The 17,594-nt window shown below is 36.7% G+C and overlaps 1 protein-coding gene and 1 long non-coding RNA gene across 2 annotated transcripts in view; both read left to right on the forward strand.

The window, feature by feature from the left end:
* The window catches only part of LOC139128817 (lectin BRA-3-like), a 434,059-nt gene that overhangs the window by 253,376 nt on the left and 163,089 nt on the right, over positions 1-17,594 (forward strand). The window lies entirely within an intron of this gene.
* Positions 13,818-16,454, forward strand: LOC139128828 (uncharacterized). The gene is made up of 2 exons (XR_011551422.1): positions 13,818-14,166; positions 15,220-16,454. It is a non-coding gene; the product is annotated as an uncharacterized lncRNA (long non-coding RNA).

Raw genomic sequence — 17,594 nt, forward strand, 5'->3', positions numbered from 1 at the left:
AATTCTCGTGGAGGGAAATTGAAGCTCCTTGTCTGTGATGAAATCAACTAGGCTACCGTACGACCGATCAGGACAGAATATGTAGAAAAGTTAAAAATCAATAACAGCAGCCATGTGGAGAGACATCTCAGAAATAATTAAAATAAATCTGGACGGCCTGAAGGAGAACAACAACGTTAGAAAAATTTTTGATGACATAGATTAAGATCCTGACTGCATTTTCCTACCCTAGGACGTTGAAAAGCTAAGTCCACGCTTTTAGCTCATACATATTATGTGCTGCCGTCGTTGAGTTGCGTGTTTGAAGAATGATAATGGTGAAAAGTGCATAACAATACAGCGAAAATATATAACATATAAATTTTTTACTATAACCCAAACGGGATTCGAACCCCACACACTCACGGCAACATCGCCTAGCTGATAGGCCTCACACAAAAAACAGTCGGCCACTGCTTCCAACCCTAAAAGAGTTGGTCACAGTAACCGACTTAGATGTTGCAATTCTGTGCGCGACTGACCAACACGGTGTGCGTGGAGCAGACGACACACAGACACAGTACACACACAGACACAGTACACACACATATAGCAATCGGAAAAGCACGAAGCTTTTCACTGAGCTATCAGACAGAAAAAAAGTCAGCGTGGACCCTCTGTTGTGCAACAACCTAAACGCAGCCGCTGACGTTTGTAAAGACAGAATACACAGACGATATATCAATACCATGAAATCGTTGTCATTGAAAAGGCATGCTTGCAGTACCAGGCTGTTCGTCTTTGGGGAAAATACTATAACTTACGCTTGACATGGACGCAGAAGGTAAAAACACACTAACATTTTAAAAAGAGAACAGGCAAGAAAATGTAAGAAAAATTGTAAGCCTGGTAATACCCGGGGTAATACAAGGAAGTCTAAGTCGTGTTCCTTGCCATTCTAGATGTTTTGTTGATACGATGTGCACATGGTGGAGGTTCTTTTGGAATACCGGTAGGTGAGAACTTCATCTGTATGGATAGTCGTTGATCTTTTGGGGCGCGGGGAGGCCTGGCAAACAAGTCGGTCACAGTCGATGACGGTGTGCTACGTTTACGACAGACGCTGGATGTACGGAGACGATGCATCGATGGTAGCATCGAATAATACGGATAGTGTATAATACTGGCATACATGATGACTATATTGAGCTGCCTGCAGCGGTGTTCGTTCGGTTGATGCTGTCCGAGCCTCGCTACAAGGAGAAAAAATCTCCTTCTCTATGGCTGAAGAAGCTACCACCTGGATTGACCAAGGAGGTATGTGTAGATGCATGTGCCATATGCGAGAGGCAGAAAACGTGATACCTCACCCTTCAGCTCTTTCTGTACAGAATTTTCAGAAGTTTTGGTTATGTTCTGAAACTCATCGTTAGCAACTTTTTGTTGTTCTCTTTAGTTTCCATATTAGATCTTGTTATCATTGCTATACCTCCACCCTTACAACGCGGTGCTTGCAATATATTAAAGCCTGATATGGAAGATGACAAATTTGCTTCTACCAGGGTACGATTTTTATCCGTAATTCAGGATTCACTAATCATAAAAATATATCCAGATGTGTCTTCTCACTGTGAGCTCTCATGCACTTCAGGTCAGCCTTAGGTACATCTTTTCCATGAGTATACCATTCTATTATATTCTAAATTAAATCAAAACTTACCTCTTGCTTTTGAATTCTCGGCAATTTTAGTTTTCTTTCAACAGCATCGCACTGTTGTATGGCTTTCTGCAGGTAATATTTTGATTTATATTTGGCGTCCATATATTTCTGTTTGAGCGTTTCTTCTCGTTTCTTGTTCTTGCTCCCTAGAAGTTCAAACTGACTTTTGCATCTTTTACAGGGGACAGATCTCTCAGAGGGTGAACTGTGTGTTTCGAGTGGCAGTTGAGCTGCAATGTCAACAGAAGGAAAACAGGTTATTTATTTTACATAAAAATGTTTATGCTGTACTTATGTCTAGTTAACCTATTTTGCCATTTCTTTGAAAGGCGCTTATTTCTCTCTGCATTTGTGAACTACTATTAAAATCATGCGTTGGCTTTTCCAATAGCCTTTATGATTTGCAAATAATAGAGTTTGGGTTTTGTGTGACAAAGCCAGGGGAATTTTAACAAGAAAATATAGGATTACGGGCATGTTTTGAAGTATACTACAAAATCACGATTTTTCGACCAACGTGCATTTTTGTCAAACCTATCTTCTTATTAATCATCTGATGAACTTTATTTTGAACTATACTGGCTTGTGAGTACCATTAGAAGGGTAGTTTATTCTACTTTATGAGAACATATTGTAATATGCAATATCTTCAATAGTTCCGTGAAATAGGACCAAAACGTACCCAATACCCAAACGTTTATATCGCAAATTACAGATAATCTCAAATTCTACCAATTTTATATTAGAAACAATACAAAAGGCAATGCTTTGTATGAATCTGTTTTATTCGCTACAGGAATTTGTAACGAAAATGAAACAGACCTTTTATAAAAATTGTTTGGTTGCAGTAAGTGTTACGGTCATGCTTTAAAGGGTACGGTAAAATAACAATAATGTCCACTCGCATGCGATTTTGTTAAACGTGTCTATTTGTAAGTTATGTGTTGAACCTAATTTTACACAAGACTCAGAATATAGGGTACCATTGAAAGGGATTTCAATGCAATGGCTAACAACTTCTACAGTTTTTATGACATAGAATGAAAACTTAACCTTACCCCAAACTTTCTTTGATAAAAAACATCTATTCTCAGAAATATATTCTTTTTTGTATATCATATAAAAATGATAAAATTTGTATTGAACCTTTTTATCGAAATGTGTACGTTTTAGGGTACATTTAGGGCAGATGACTTACAAAATAGACAGGTTTGCGGTACCCTTCAAAGCCATAATTAATGACTTAGTGGCAGGTTTTATTCCTTCTAAGAATATTCTTGATCTACGGGAAAAATGTACTCGATTAACCAACATTATGGTCTCCAGCGAGCACAACAATACAAAGGTTCGTTTGTTAACGAAAAGGGAGTGGGCATTTCAATGGAGGGAAATTGTAAGGTAAACCGTGTCATACATCAAGCGACAATCTTGATAATGGAGCACAATATCGATAATTACGCCTTTCTGTACGATTTATCAAAATTTTGAGTCTTCCCTACTGCATTCGTTTTCCACGTTGTCTTTCTTGCGCTCAGCAGTCCATCGACGCCTTATGTATGCTGCCGTTTGCAATATGGGAGAATGCGCTGCACTGGTGACGTGGGTTATGATGAAAACTTTGAGAAAGACGACCAACTATCTCATCAACCTTGTCCGGCAATGTCTACGAAATGACACAGAAATCATTCAAAGTCTCGGTCCAAGGTCAGCTACTACCAACAATCATGACGATTATTGCTCTCCGATGATCTAACATCTCAGCTACCTATTTCTGATACATCGATTAATCGGCTACAGCTTTCATCATTGGTTTCGACTAGTTTCTGACAAAGCCTCTTCCGTATGTCTGTGAGGTTCAAACACCCGTTTACGTCGTTTTCCCGTTCGCCAAAATATAATTTCGAAGCTATCAAAAATTAAATTTCTAGATAAATATTGCAATCGAAATTTACACACTTAAGTGATATTGATGAACTTTGTTGATCTCGTTTGTAGTTGAATGCTGTTCTTCTAGCGAAAAACGCACATTGTATCGATCAACTGAGCCATGCAGCTAGCTGCAATGAATGTTTTTTGTCGATGCTCTTAATCACCAAAAATTCCGTTTCTGTATGTATCAATTTTCACGAACTTCAGCTTTTTGAATGACATGATATTGGAAGTTGATGTTTCAAGCTAGATGTAGATGGTAGGGGTGTTACTCTTCATTTCCTTCGTAAATGCACAATTTTTTTTTATTTCAAAACTGAATCATCAAAATGAATGTAGTGCTCATTTTTAGCTCACGTGTGTAAACACGTGTGCTAATGTCATAGTGATGTCTGTCTGTCTGTCCGTGTGTGTATGTTAGTATGTGTCTGTCTGTCTGTCTGTCTGTCTGTCAGTCTGTCTGTCTGTCTGTCTGTCTGTTTACACGATAACTCAAAAACGCCTGAACGGATTCAAGTCAGATTTGGTACACAGGTACCATATGCTACTTGCAAGAACTGATTAGATTTTGGTTAGTGTGGCTTGCATATTAATGAAGTTATGCAATAATTGTTTTTTTAGTACAATGGTTTCCCTATGGAGACGGTAATGACAGTATAGACATATATCAAGAAATACTGCACCAAATTTCATGAAACTTTTCACAGATGACAGTCTCAGAACATTATGATGATACTGTGAGTGTCATGTCAATTATCTTCTTACTTGCATATTTTATGAACTTTTGTTATTAGTGAGATAACTCTGAAATTCCTGCACGAAACTTGATGATACTTGCAACAAATATTGATCTAATATATATCTAATTATAGTTAGAAGCATTTGGCAGTGTCAAGTTAACAAATAGCTCATTTGCATATTTTATGAGTTTTGTAATTAGTCATATAACTCCGATATAACTTCACCAAATGTGATGAAATCTGCTGCAGATACTGATCTGACTGATATCTAACTGTAGTGTAAAGCATTTAGTAGTGTGAAATTAATTAAGGGTTCATTTGCATATTTAATGAACTTTGTAATTAGTGATATTAGTCCAAAATTACAGCGTTAAATTTGATGAAACTTGCTACAGATGTTGATCTGATAAATATCCAATTGTACTGAGAAGCATTGAGCAGTGTCAAGTTAATAATTAGCTCATTTGCATATTTCATGAAGTTTTATAATTAGTCATATAACTCAGAAATAACTGCATCAAACGTCATGAAAACTGCTGCATATACTGATCTGACAGATATCTAACTGTGTTGTAAAGCATTTAGTAGTGTAAAGTTAATTAAGGGGTTCATTTGCATATTTAATAAACTTTGTAATTAGGTATATAACTCTGAAATTATGGCACCAAATTTTGTGAAACGTGCTACAGAAATTGATTTGATAAACATTTAATTGTGCTATGAATCATTGAACAGTGTCAAGTTAATTTAGGGTTTATTCGCATATTTACTGAAATTTGTAATTAGTGACATTACTCTAAAATTACAGCACTATATTTATAACCGTGCTACAAATGTTGATCTGATGGATATCTAGTTGTCCCATGAAGCATTGAGCAGTGTCAAGTTAATTAACAGCTCATTTTCATATTAAATAAAGTTTTGTAATTAGTGATTAAACTATGAGAGTACTGTGCGAAGTTGAAAAACCTGCTACATATAGTGATAACATACATCTTATTATTCTGTTTTGTGTGTTAAACGTATAGAGTGCAGTGGATTGTGTTTAAATGTATACAGTACACAGATACAGTGCCGATTATGCCGAACGATGTTCATTGGTTTTAATGTCCGTTTAAATTTCTTTTATAATCGTTTTTTACGTCTACATATTCACTGTCTTTGCAAAAACTATAATATTATACCCATAATGTACCCCGGCCCACAATGACTCAAGAAAACTTTGCAGTCCTCGTACATTATGTGGTTGAAAGATTGCTTTCGTCCATTATGGACCGGGAGGGGTATATCATTATTTAAATAATAGTCAAACAAAATGAAATGATTAGGCGACTACTGTAGTGGGACTACTTTGAGATTATCACTACATCTGCTATTAAACCGGCACATCAAACAACAATAATAAAAAATGAGAAGGAAATAGTTTTCAAGTCAATCAACTTCCACTTAAAGAAATTTTATTGTCGGTAAACAATATGAAACTACACGATAACTCTGCATTGTTGTTTCAAGGTATTTTCCTAAATGAATAGACAAAAGAGACAGAGGAGCGTAAATGGATTTTAGACCGTCTAATGATATTTCTAGCTTCAACGATTTGGAACTTAAAACAAGAATTTTAATCCGTCGTCACATATCACAATGATTTGGTACAAATCATTGAGGAAACTGAATTACGAGCAGCTTTTCATTAATAACAATGGTTTGTATTAATCGGTAGAATCTAAGGAAGAAATAGAGCACACGTGATCAAGCAAGGTACTTATGAGGGGTCTTTGAAAATGTTCGAAGGATCCAGATAGAATTCAGATAAGTTTAACGTTATTAAGAAAATAGAAATTAATATATTTATTATTATACAAAGTTTAATATCAAAACTTCATTTCCACTTGTCTCCGTACACATCATAATTGATCTATCCATTGTTTATTATTTCGAGACCAAGAGGGTACATTAATTATTTTTGGATGACAAGTTCAAAAGGCATTCACCGCAAACAATGTTCGTTTACAATTATGTTGACAAAGGATATAAAAATGTTGTGTCAATTGAATATTTACCTTCTTGTAGTTCTGATTCTCTAAGTTTGCTGTTAACTATTTTCATAAGATCGGTATCACTAATGTCTTCATTGAATCCAATCCCATATCTGATTTCGACCTCCAATGCTAAAGTGTCAAGACTGGCTGCTTCCAGAAGATGCACTAAAACATGAGAGTGTTCCTCATCAATGGAGCCAAGTTCCTGAAGTTTGGTTAACAATTCCAAGGGGTGTTTTATTTGTTCACGTTCTCTTTTATAGATAGGTCGATCCTCTAGATTCTCGGCACAAACAGTACTAGACGAAGATCATCTAGTGGCAAATTAAGAACAATTACATTAGTTTTGCTTTAATATGCTTTGATGTAGAAACATATATTTGCAAAAAATACGTTACTGTTACACATGTAAACCGGTACTGAGCCAAATGTCCATCGATGACAACAACATTATATAACAAACTCTGCTTTTGCCGATAATAATAATAATATTAATAATAATAATCATAATCATAATAAAAATAATAATAATGATAATAATTTGTATTTCTCTATACCGTAAATCCATAAAATGCTCTAAACGGTTCACAAATGTAAAAAAAAATAAACAAACCTTTGACACTAAAAACAGGCACAGGAAAATTTTTAAAATCTCAAAGAGACAATTAAAGCTTTGCGGGTAAGGTGCGTTTTCAGACGCTTCTTAAAATAATCGATGGTATTGCACATTCTAATATTAGCCGGTAAATCGTTCCATAAACGTTAACGCGGAGCGACATGGTTGACGGCCCGTTTGTATATGAAGGAAGACCTCGTGTACGGAACCACAAGCCAGCCCGATTCTGAAGAACGTAGACGGCGCGTATTACTCCTGGCTGTTAAGAGGTCAATAATATAGGAAGGCGCAAGACCATGAAGTGCCTTAAAAACAAGTAATAAGGCTTTGAATTCAATTCTACGCTCAATTTGGAGCCAGTGAAGTGATCTTAAAACAGGAGATATGTGATCATACTTGCGGCAGTCAGATAATAGGCGAGCCGCGCTATTTTGAACTAACTGTAGTTTCCGTAGTAAACATAAGGGAAAGGGAATGCATCGTACCAAAGCTGATGACCTCCGTCTCACTTTCATTCATCTTCAAACGGTGACTCAACATCCAACACTGCAAACCCCGGATACAATCAGAAATCTGAGCAATGGCGGGTGCAGAGTCATCAACCTCAAACGAGATGTAAATCTCCGTTTCATCCGCATACAATTGATGTGAGACACCTTGATCAACAAGCAATTCAGCTAATGATGATGTGCATAATGTAAATAAAATGGGATCGATTACACTCCGCTTGGGGACCCCACATTCCAATTTTTAGTGGTGGACACAGCACCATTGAGAATTACACATTGATCACGGTTCGAGAGATAGGAAGAAAACCATGATAGCACATTTCTAGAAATACCAATTGAACGAAGTTTGTGTAACAAAAGATCATGACTAACGGAATTGAAGGCTGCCGATAAATCAAGCATGACAAGCAAAACAACTTTCTGTTGACCAATAGCACAAGCGATATCATGTAAATGGAGTAGAGCGGTCTCAGTACTATGATATTTTCTATACGCAGATTGACGAGGTACATGTAAATTATTGACATTTTATGGCTCTATAATCAGGCCGCAACGACTTTCTCTGTAATCTTTGATATAAATGATAAATTTGACACTGGTCGATAATTGTTTAAAACATCCTGATCCAATGATGCTTTCTTCAGAATTGGAGTGACCATTGCCAGTTTCAGTCGATCAGGAATTTCCCTGTCGACAACGAAAGATTGATAATTTTGAGAAAAACAGGAGCAGTGTAGAAATACAGGCTTTGACCAATTTAGTTGGCAATGGATCCATAAAACTCGACTTGTTTAGGCAGTTTATCAGAATGGGACGCACCTCATCAGCCGTAGCAGGTTCAAAGTCGCCCCATTTAATGTCAAGATCAAAGCCATAGCTCGCGGAGGCAGTGAATTTTCAAGCTGAATTTTCTCGATTTAATCTGAGAAAAATTTGCAAAAGCCTCAACCTTCTCTGACGGGGTTGTATCCGATAAGGGATCGACACGAGTGTCCGACCCTAGTAAATTCGATACGGCGCGAAACAGACGTCTCGAATCAGGGGTACTGTCCTCAATCATGGCCTTTGTAGAACTTCGTTTTTGCATCATCAATCATAGAATTCACATTATCACGCTGATTCACAAACATATGACGGTGTACCATAAGTCCAGAATCTCTCAACAATTTTTCATATCGTCTCCGTACTTGCTTCGCAGCCCTGATGTCATCATTATACCATGGCGCCTCAATTTTTTTTATTGATAACACGGGTCTTCACCGGGACATGTTTGTCAACAATGCTCTTTATGGACGTTGTGTATTCAGACACAAGGTGATTAAGGTCATCAATTGATGCTGTCTCCGAGACAAATCGATCGATGTCGGCTGTCAGGTTATCAAGTTTTATTTTCCGAAATTTCCTGTTTATTTCTATACATATTTGATATTATCTCTGTGGACAATGAGACATATAAACAAGCCATCGTCCATGGCACAGTCCTTGTAGAACTTTGACTACAAGTTCTCAAAGAGGATAGAGCCCTGATCATTAATTTCAACACAGATGGAGCTTAATGATCAACAATGAGTTTGTAGTACAGTTATGGTTTAACTCATCTGTTGCATTGAACAAGTGATATCTGAAGACAGTATTGATGGCAAATAGCAATAGTAATGGCAGTGGCAGCCATACAAAACTAAGTACCTAAGTGAAATTAGGTGGGTCAATGTGCCATATGCAATCATGTATGAAAGTTGTTTTAAAAATTATGACAGGGGTACAAGCATATTGGGATATTGTTCAGGATCCATTTCCCAAGATAACAAATGCAAGCCCGTACCTTGTATTCATCAGTCTGATACAACAACCCGACGAGTGTAGCCAGCCTTTGCTGATTATACGAAACAAATTTGAGGTGGGAATGTAAACTGGTTTATACTAGTAATTTATCCGGCTCTGCTTCGCTATCCAGCACTCTACTCCACGTGATCTCAAAACCCCTAATCGTATATATATATATATATATATATATATATATATAATATATATATATATATATATATATATATATATATATATATATATATTATATATATATATAAATATATATATATATGTCTGTGTGTGTCTGTGTGTGTGGTGGTGTGTGTGTCTGTATGTGTCTGTGTGTGTCTGTGTTTTAATCACTTCCGGCAAATTACATAGGCCTATGACTAGTGAGGAAGGTTCCAGTGTTGCAAAGGACAATTGTAGTTGCAAAATCAAGTGTGCTGAAATCAAAAGTAAGGTTTTGACATGTCAGCTGATATGAAGTCTAGGCCCGTAAATGTATACACATTAATAGTGACTACAACAGGTGTGACTAGATCCGTTGATCTAACCACAACTACCGTAAACCTGTATAGTGTAAAATTGTCATACATTATCTTACCTGTTCCTATCTTCTGTGCAAGTGTGATAAGATATTTTCCGAATATACTCACTTCTGTTGCCAATTTCGTGTGAAAATGTTCATTTTGACGGCGACCTATGGAGAGAAAGTATGTGATCTATTTAATTTGTATGAGTAAGACAGCATCTAAATCTGCATCATTGAACTTAATGGGACCAATTTCACTCAGGGTACATAACGCCTTGGTTTTCCTCTAGGATTTGTAGTAAATTTTCTAATTGACAAGAAATTTTATTGTACATCAAGCAAATAGTTAGAAAGGTCATTGTGATTCAATTGTGATTCAATTGTGATTCAATATATATATATATATATATATATATATATATATACTTATTATTATTATCATTATTTCATTATTATATTATTATTATTATTATTATTATTATTATTATTATTATTATTACAAGTTTAGGGGCTATAAGTATTATATAGAAATCTAATAATAGTTCATTGAGGCTGTGTGGGAATTCTGATAAAGAGGTGTTGTATATTTTAATTTTGTCAATAGGGGTGACTTCCCATTGATGTACGTGCAGCGCAGTTTTCTTCCATCAAAAGTCACGACTATGAAAAAGATTTCCAATATAAATTAACTCTCTCTCTCTCTCTCTCTCTCTCTCTCTCCTATGAAAAAGATTTCCAATATAAATTAACTGTCTGTCTGTCTGTCTGTCTGTCTGTCTGTCTGTCTCTCTCTCTCTCTCTCTCTCTCTCTCTCTCTCTCTCTCTCTGCAGTGAAATTGCTATGTTGCGACCACCGAACGAATATTTTCCATACATTAGGGGTAACATTAAAAGTTCATTATATAAATCTAACCAGTGTAGTCTGGCAGAGACCCTGCGATTCGCGTTCTTCTCTGTTGGAACACGCGCGCGCCCTTCAGAGGCGCGACGCGATTCCCAGAGCATGCGCAATTGAGAGTGCGTGCGCGTGACAGGAGAACGTCTCCGATCTCGTGCTATCGTGTCGTTAGCTTTAAAAATGATGGAATGTCAACAGAAACTGGAATTACTGCAGAGAATACTTTTCAGGATATCACATGTGAGTGTCTAAGGTACCAAGTAGGACGTTTAGGAAATCCTTTCAGAAACTTCACGCCGCCTGTGGCCATTTTGTGGAGTATAAGCTTATAAGCTTACGTAACTGCAGCGTAAACAGTATTTCTACTGTACATATTGCCGGAACATATGTGATGGAAATGTTTGCGTTTCACGTCGTTCAATTATTCAGATGGAAATGCCGCCCTCTACTCCAAACTTTGAAAAAAACAGGGTGACAGACTTTGGAATGCTAACTCTTGTATAACAATGACGTAATTTAATGGGAAGACATTTGTATTCGAGCACGGCTACAGTACAGTTTTTGATTCGAGAACTCTCATCATGTCGGATTCACTGAAACAGTCAGTTGTATGCTCAACAATCCAGAGGGTGAGTCGAACTTTTTCCTATGTCCATGTAGAACTTGTGCAAAAATAAGCGAATCCACAGGCCTTCGGCGAATCAATAAATGCGTTTTTCACCAAGCTGAAAGGTGGAAAGATTAATTATTTTTGTCGCATGTCAGTAGTTTGATATAACTTTCGCCTTTTACAATAATAATACTGGCTATTCCTTTGAGCATTGTGCTACAGGTCAAAATGTTATTCCCTGGGTTGATATACATATGTAGAGATTTTTATAGAAACTATTCCATAGCTATTTACATTTCTTTATCACTTTTTGCGGTTTTGCGGTTTCCTGTTTTTGTTAGCCGATTAGCCGGCACATGCCAAAACGACTAGTCTTTGCGGTTTTCTATAATATTGAGTTGGCACACGCCAAAACGATTAGTCTATTGCATTCGTATTTCTGGGCACGTTTAGTCTCACTGCACTGCAACCGCAGTTTAATTGACAGCCGATTCTTTATATTTAGGGTAAATTGTTGCAATAAGTGTTTCCTACGACGTTCGCACAAGTGAGAGCCCTATACTATGTCAAGTAGGGCAGTATTAAACGTGAAACATTATCTTGTAATATTTCGCCCCTTGTCTTGGCCTGCTGGATTTTAAAAAAAAGTGTTTAAAGGTATACAGGCACCATGTTCAAATTAAGCCGTTGCTACCATGGAAAGGGATCCAGCTAGTCATAAAGTTTATGGGGTCACGCCAGGTCACACTAAAATAATGCACCACTACATGGTCATAATTTTACTATAGTTAAACAATCAGAAATAATTTGTCTTCATTATTCTTCCTGGAATGAGACAAAGAAATCATTAATTGTCAATCCATAAAATAAATAAGTACCAGTGAATCTTGGGTGCTAAGGGGAATTGGGTTCACAAAATTAATTTGAGATACTAGTAGAATTAATTTTATCACATAAAATTAATTTGAAGGCATAAACTTAATTTGATGAATGCGAAGTTAGTATTATACTACATAACACTTATTTGAGATGACTGCATGAAACAAAATTAAAAATGCTTGAAAAATTATTTCTGGTCTATATAAAATTAACTCTAACATACTAAAATTAACGGAAAACATAATTTTGAGCAGAATGGCCCCAATATACATTATCGTAATTATTATACACCTGCGTCTGCAATCTTTGGAGTTTTCTTCGTACAGTAAATTTCGGTATCAGAGGACGCAGAGTCCAATAACTTTGCCGCGGAGTACAATAACTTTTGGTGTTATTGGACGCTATTTGACCTTTGACCTCAAAACACCATTACGTCAATGCGGGGAAATACTTCTAAACATTGGTTACTTCACAACGTTTAGTAGTGGTGAATCAAAAGCCTGTGAATTCGGGTGAAATTATGCTGCCGGCCTACAATTTCTCACAAGTACACTGCGCTGCGCGGGTTTGAAATTTCGTTCTGTGCACATAGCGGATGCGCTTAACGCGTTCTCACTTTACTCGCGATCGCTCAGTGCATTGCGGGACGGTCATCCCCCAAAAAGCTTTAATATTGATTTTTTCGAGGTAAAATTGAATTTAAAAAGGTGTATAATAATGAGGTTATTCTCAAAATACCAGGATTTATGTCCGAGTACATTTTTAATAGAAATAAGGGGAAAAGGAACATTTTCAATGCCAAAATAGTTACCATGGCAACTTGAAACATTAAAATAAGTCTGGTTTTTGTGTTCTCTGCCCCGAATTCCCCCACTAGATAATTTTCATATCAATCAAAGTAACTTTTCATGGCATATTAGAAAAATTGATATTTTCAACCCCTAAAATGGTTACCATGGAAACATGGGGCAGCGAAATCGATATCATATTTGGTCTTTTCGACCCAAAATACCCTGACTGTGAAATTTTCACGGAAATTGAACCTATTATTATTCGTGTTATTATTTCTATATAATACTTATATTAATTATTATTACAAGTTTAGGGGCTATAAGTATTATATAGAAATCTAATAACAGTTCATTGAAGCTGTGGGAATTCTGAAAAAGAGGTCATTACGAAAAGGCTACGCTAATTCATGTAGCTTGCTAAACCCGAACAGCTCTTTGTCGGTCTCGGGTATTAAATATTGACGTTTGATCTACTAATCTGTGTACACTCGATCAGTCCCAATCAAGATATTGTGGGATACCAACTGATGCCTGTGACTAATCACTCATGCAAAAGCTTGCACATAGAAGTATACACCCTGGGTCGGGCAGAAAATCGGCCTAAATGATATAAAAATAAGTAATCTTTCTTAAAATAATTGTGTATTATTAATCAATGGCAATTATAGGGAATATAGCATGATGATAATTTTGATGTATGATAATCTTCACACTCTGGTGATCGACCTCTTCACTGCGCATAGTTATACATATTTGACCTTTGACCACTTGTTATTCAGCTTCAAATACAACAGCATGGGCAGCCAGTTACCAAGTGTGTCTTAACAGAAGGCACACTCACTTATACTCTTCGCAAAATATTGTTTAGTCTCCCTTACAACGCATTTATTGCTAGTGTTTTCGTCAACTATACCAGTATGGCCACTTTCACATATACCAACGAGGGGAAATGATCGAGGCAATCGATCATGCTTATCGATGGCAGGTTGCTCGAGTTTTGGACCTAACAAATGACAGAAGAGATTTATGTAACGTTTCCTGGCTGGAGCAACAAGTTAAACCTTGCGCTTTCTCCAGACATGGTTCGACAAACAACCATTGCAGTATTTCCGACAGTAAGTACATATTTCTGTATTTTTTGTATTTTCGTGTTGATTTATCTGACACCGACATGTGGATGGGACATTCACTCGACCCCAGCTGACTAAAGCTGACCCTGACAATAGTATTAGTAGCCTGCTTTGTGACTGTGTAATCACATCAAACCTTGCATGGTAGGATTGTGCATATTCTTAATCCCATGTTGACAAAGATACACGGCTGGTTAGTAAATGTAGTAAGTATTGAAATGCAAAATTGCCTACAGTTTTCGCCTAGTGTGTCGATCCTAAGCATTGATGTTTGACTAGTTATGTAATCAGTGTGGCAATGTTGAATTTTGCGCCTGACTATAGGGCATTGGCCTGACTCAGCGGTTGCAGTTTGCCTTTCAAAACTCATATACTGGTTATTTTAATCACGGTATTCTTGACCTAAGTAGAAAACCTTCATTCCCAAACTGACTGCCGTAAGTGTAGTGACCCCGATAGTGACAATGTAAAGAATGTGTTGGCAATCTTATTTATTCAATGGTAGTTTGATGTTCTGGAGGTGGTTGAAATTTCTGGGAGGGGATGTGTTTAATTTCACATAAGCTTATTTCTAACTGGTATGATTCAATTTACTATAAATTACTTTGAGTCACCTCTTTCGGGGGGTCGTTATTATTGCATAATTAGTCATTCTCATCAAACATTACAATATTTCATCATAAATTTTTACCTATATGCTATACCTATATATCTTAGTGGAACTGCACCAGCCCTCGCTACGTTGACCTGAAAACTTTTGTCTTGATGAAACAAACATATACACTACCTGTATACATGAAGAGCATACTTGTCGGAGCAATATATACTGGTGGCAAGTTTTTCAGACCCAACGTTTAGAGTACTAGACTTGTTTGTTGATAGAATGACCCAGAACATCACTCCATGTTAATCTCTGTGTTTGATATTTATGAAAATAAACACCTATAGTACTTGCAATACTGGCTTACATACTGTATGACTGTACAATTCTAATTGTTTATGATCAATAACAATTTCTGTACACTTTACAATTTGCAGTGGCTGCGGAGCAACTGACCCAAAAGAAAGCATCTGATGTTTTCCCAAGCACAGAGCTGTATGGAAGAACATTGCAATCAGTCTCCTGAGGTCACAGAGGTCATCCAAGATGGTCTAATCTTGGAGGCAGTTAAATCAATGAAAATGGCACAGTGATCAAGTGTGGCAAGCTCTACCGGTACACTACGGTAGGAATTACATTCCATGTAATAGTATCAAGACCGGGAAAGATGACCCTTCCTGTTCTGGATAACGTCTACCATCACAACTCCAGAGTCAACAGTTGCTTTATCATCATACAACTGCTAACAGCAAACACAATATTGCTGCGGAAATCAAGAAAGATGCATCGAAGAATGTAATAGCAGCTTTGCAAGTAGAAACTGATAAAAACTTCTCCACATTTGTTAGGAGTTCACGCATCTTAAAAAAAGTACAATATGGATAGCTCTCTAATGTACAAGAAAAACATTTCAAATATAAGTTTTAAATGATTGAGTGGTATGATAGCAGAAAAGAACAATTCAGTTATGGTAGCATCATGGAAGCACACACCTTTTCAAAATTTGACAATTTTATCACGCCCATGTTTCTGTACAATATGAAAGACATGCTTTGTGTGCTTACCAGTTATGTTGCCTACACTGTTTTAACTTGATAGCACTAAGTAATATAGCGAGATAGAACTGTACTATGCAGTCTGCTTCTATTTCAAAGTATTATTTACTCTTGTTTGTGCAATTTATCTCAGGTTTTAAATCTAAGGTTTTGTTTTTTCGGTCATTGTTCAGTGTGCTTTTTGGGAGTGTTACAGGGTGTGTTGTATTTTGTAACACTTCATTATTTTTCATATCCATTTTAGGATGTATTTTTAATATTATTTGTTGAACATTAATGATCAACATTGTCATTACTATTTTGTCTAACATGTTTGCATTGTATTTCTACATCATCATCACCAAACATGTTCTTACATTTATTTTCCTGATTTTAATTTTGATACCTAAGGCTAAAAGACTGCTGTAATTTTGCTAACTTTTCAGCAGTTCTGATGTAGGTGTAGATTGGTTGAGGTTTAGTGGCTTTTGTAGTCTAAAAGTTAGTTATATTTTCCTATATTGTCAAAGTCCCAATTTTTTAACTTGATCACCGTCTTCTGCGTAAAATTTACAGATTTTGAATGAACAATTAAAGTGATTCACATTCACAGCTGAATGGCTGATAAACCACCTCAATTTTGTTCTCAGCATTTTCAGTGCTTAACAATTAGCTACCTCTTTCTTAACTCAGGATTTTCAATGCTTGACACTAAAAAATGCCTCCCTTTTTAACTTGGCATTTTTAATATGTAACAACTGATATGCTGTCTTTGTACTCGTCTTTGTCAGTACATAACAAGCAACAACCTGTTCCTTAGTTTAACTGAAGATTTTCAGTGGTTAACATAAAATTACCTTTTACTCAGCATTTTCAGTATTTAACAACTGACAAACTGCCATTTTTGTGCTCTGAATATTCAGTATTTAACAACCAAAACTCTACCGCTATTTTGGATTCAGGATTTTCAGTACTCAAGTCAAATTTTGCAACATTTTCAAAGTTGCATGTTTTAATGAATTGAAATAAACATGGCTTAAAATGAAGCACATGCTTGGTCTTTTGTTGGACGAGAATGTGTTGCAGGTATTCTCACTGTGAAAGGAGAACCTAAGCAGTAGTTCTTTTGTCATACTGAAAAGATTGATTTAGGAGATCACCGTCCCTCCACTACATCTCTAGTGACACAATGGCACACCGGTGTACAGGATGTGAGTGAGTCACAGATAATCACCTGGAAAATAGTCCGGTCCTTGAGAGAACTGTGTCTCTATAGATAGTGTAGCTGACCAATATCAAGATATGAGATATAATCCCCTGATAATTTGCTGATATCGGAGTGCTTAAAAGCAGGCACAGTTTTTAATGTAGCTTTTCCGTCATGTGTTGTTTATTTTAATTTTGTCAATGGGGTGACTTCTAATTGTCGTACGTATATTCTCTCCGCCCAGTAGGTGTTCCTTTTGACATCACTACCCTTATGAATATTCATATACTTGCAAAAACTGACAGTCGCTATGTCTGGCAGCGCGTGCTCGAGTCACAGCTGCTGAGCTGCACAGCGTAGCCTTCGAATGCAGGCCAATCATGGCAGTCATGGGCGTGTGTAGAAAACAAGGCACAGCGACTATGGACAGTCTATGCCAGTGTAATTGGCCTTGTAAACGTATCTTCAGCGTGGCATTTGTAGTTGTGGCGAAAAAATAAACCCTCTCCGTATACTGACGTTGTTGGTTTTATTTTGTTCATGTGCATTTACTGTAAGCAATCACGGAAGT

The sequence above is a fragment of the Ptychodera flava genome, unplaced genomic scaffold, assembly GCF_041260155.1.
Source record: "Ptychodera flava strain L36383 unplaced genomic scaffold, AS_Pfla_20210202 Scaffold_72__1_contigs__length_606033_pilon, whole genome shotgun sequence".
Classification (NCBI taxonomy): Eukaryota; Metazoa; Hemichordata; class Enteropneusta; family Ptychoderidae; genus Ptychodera; species Ptychodera flava.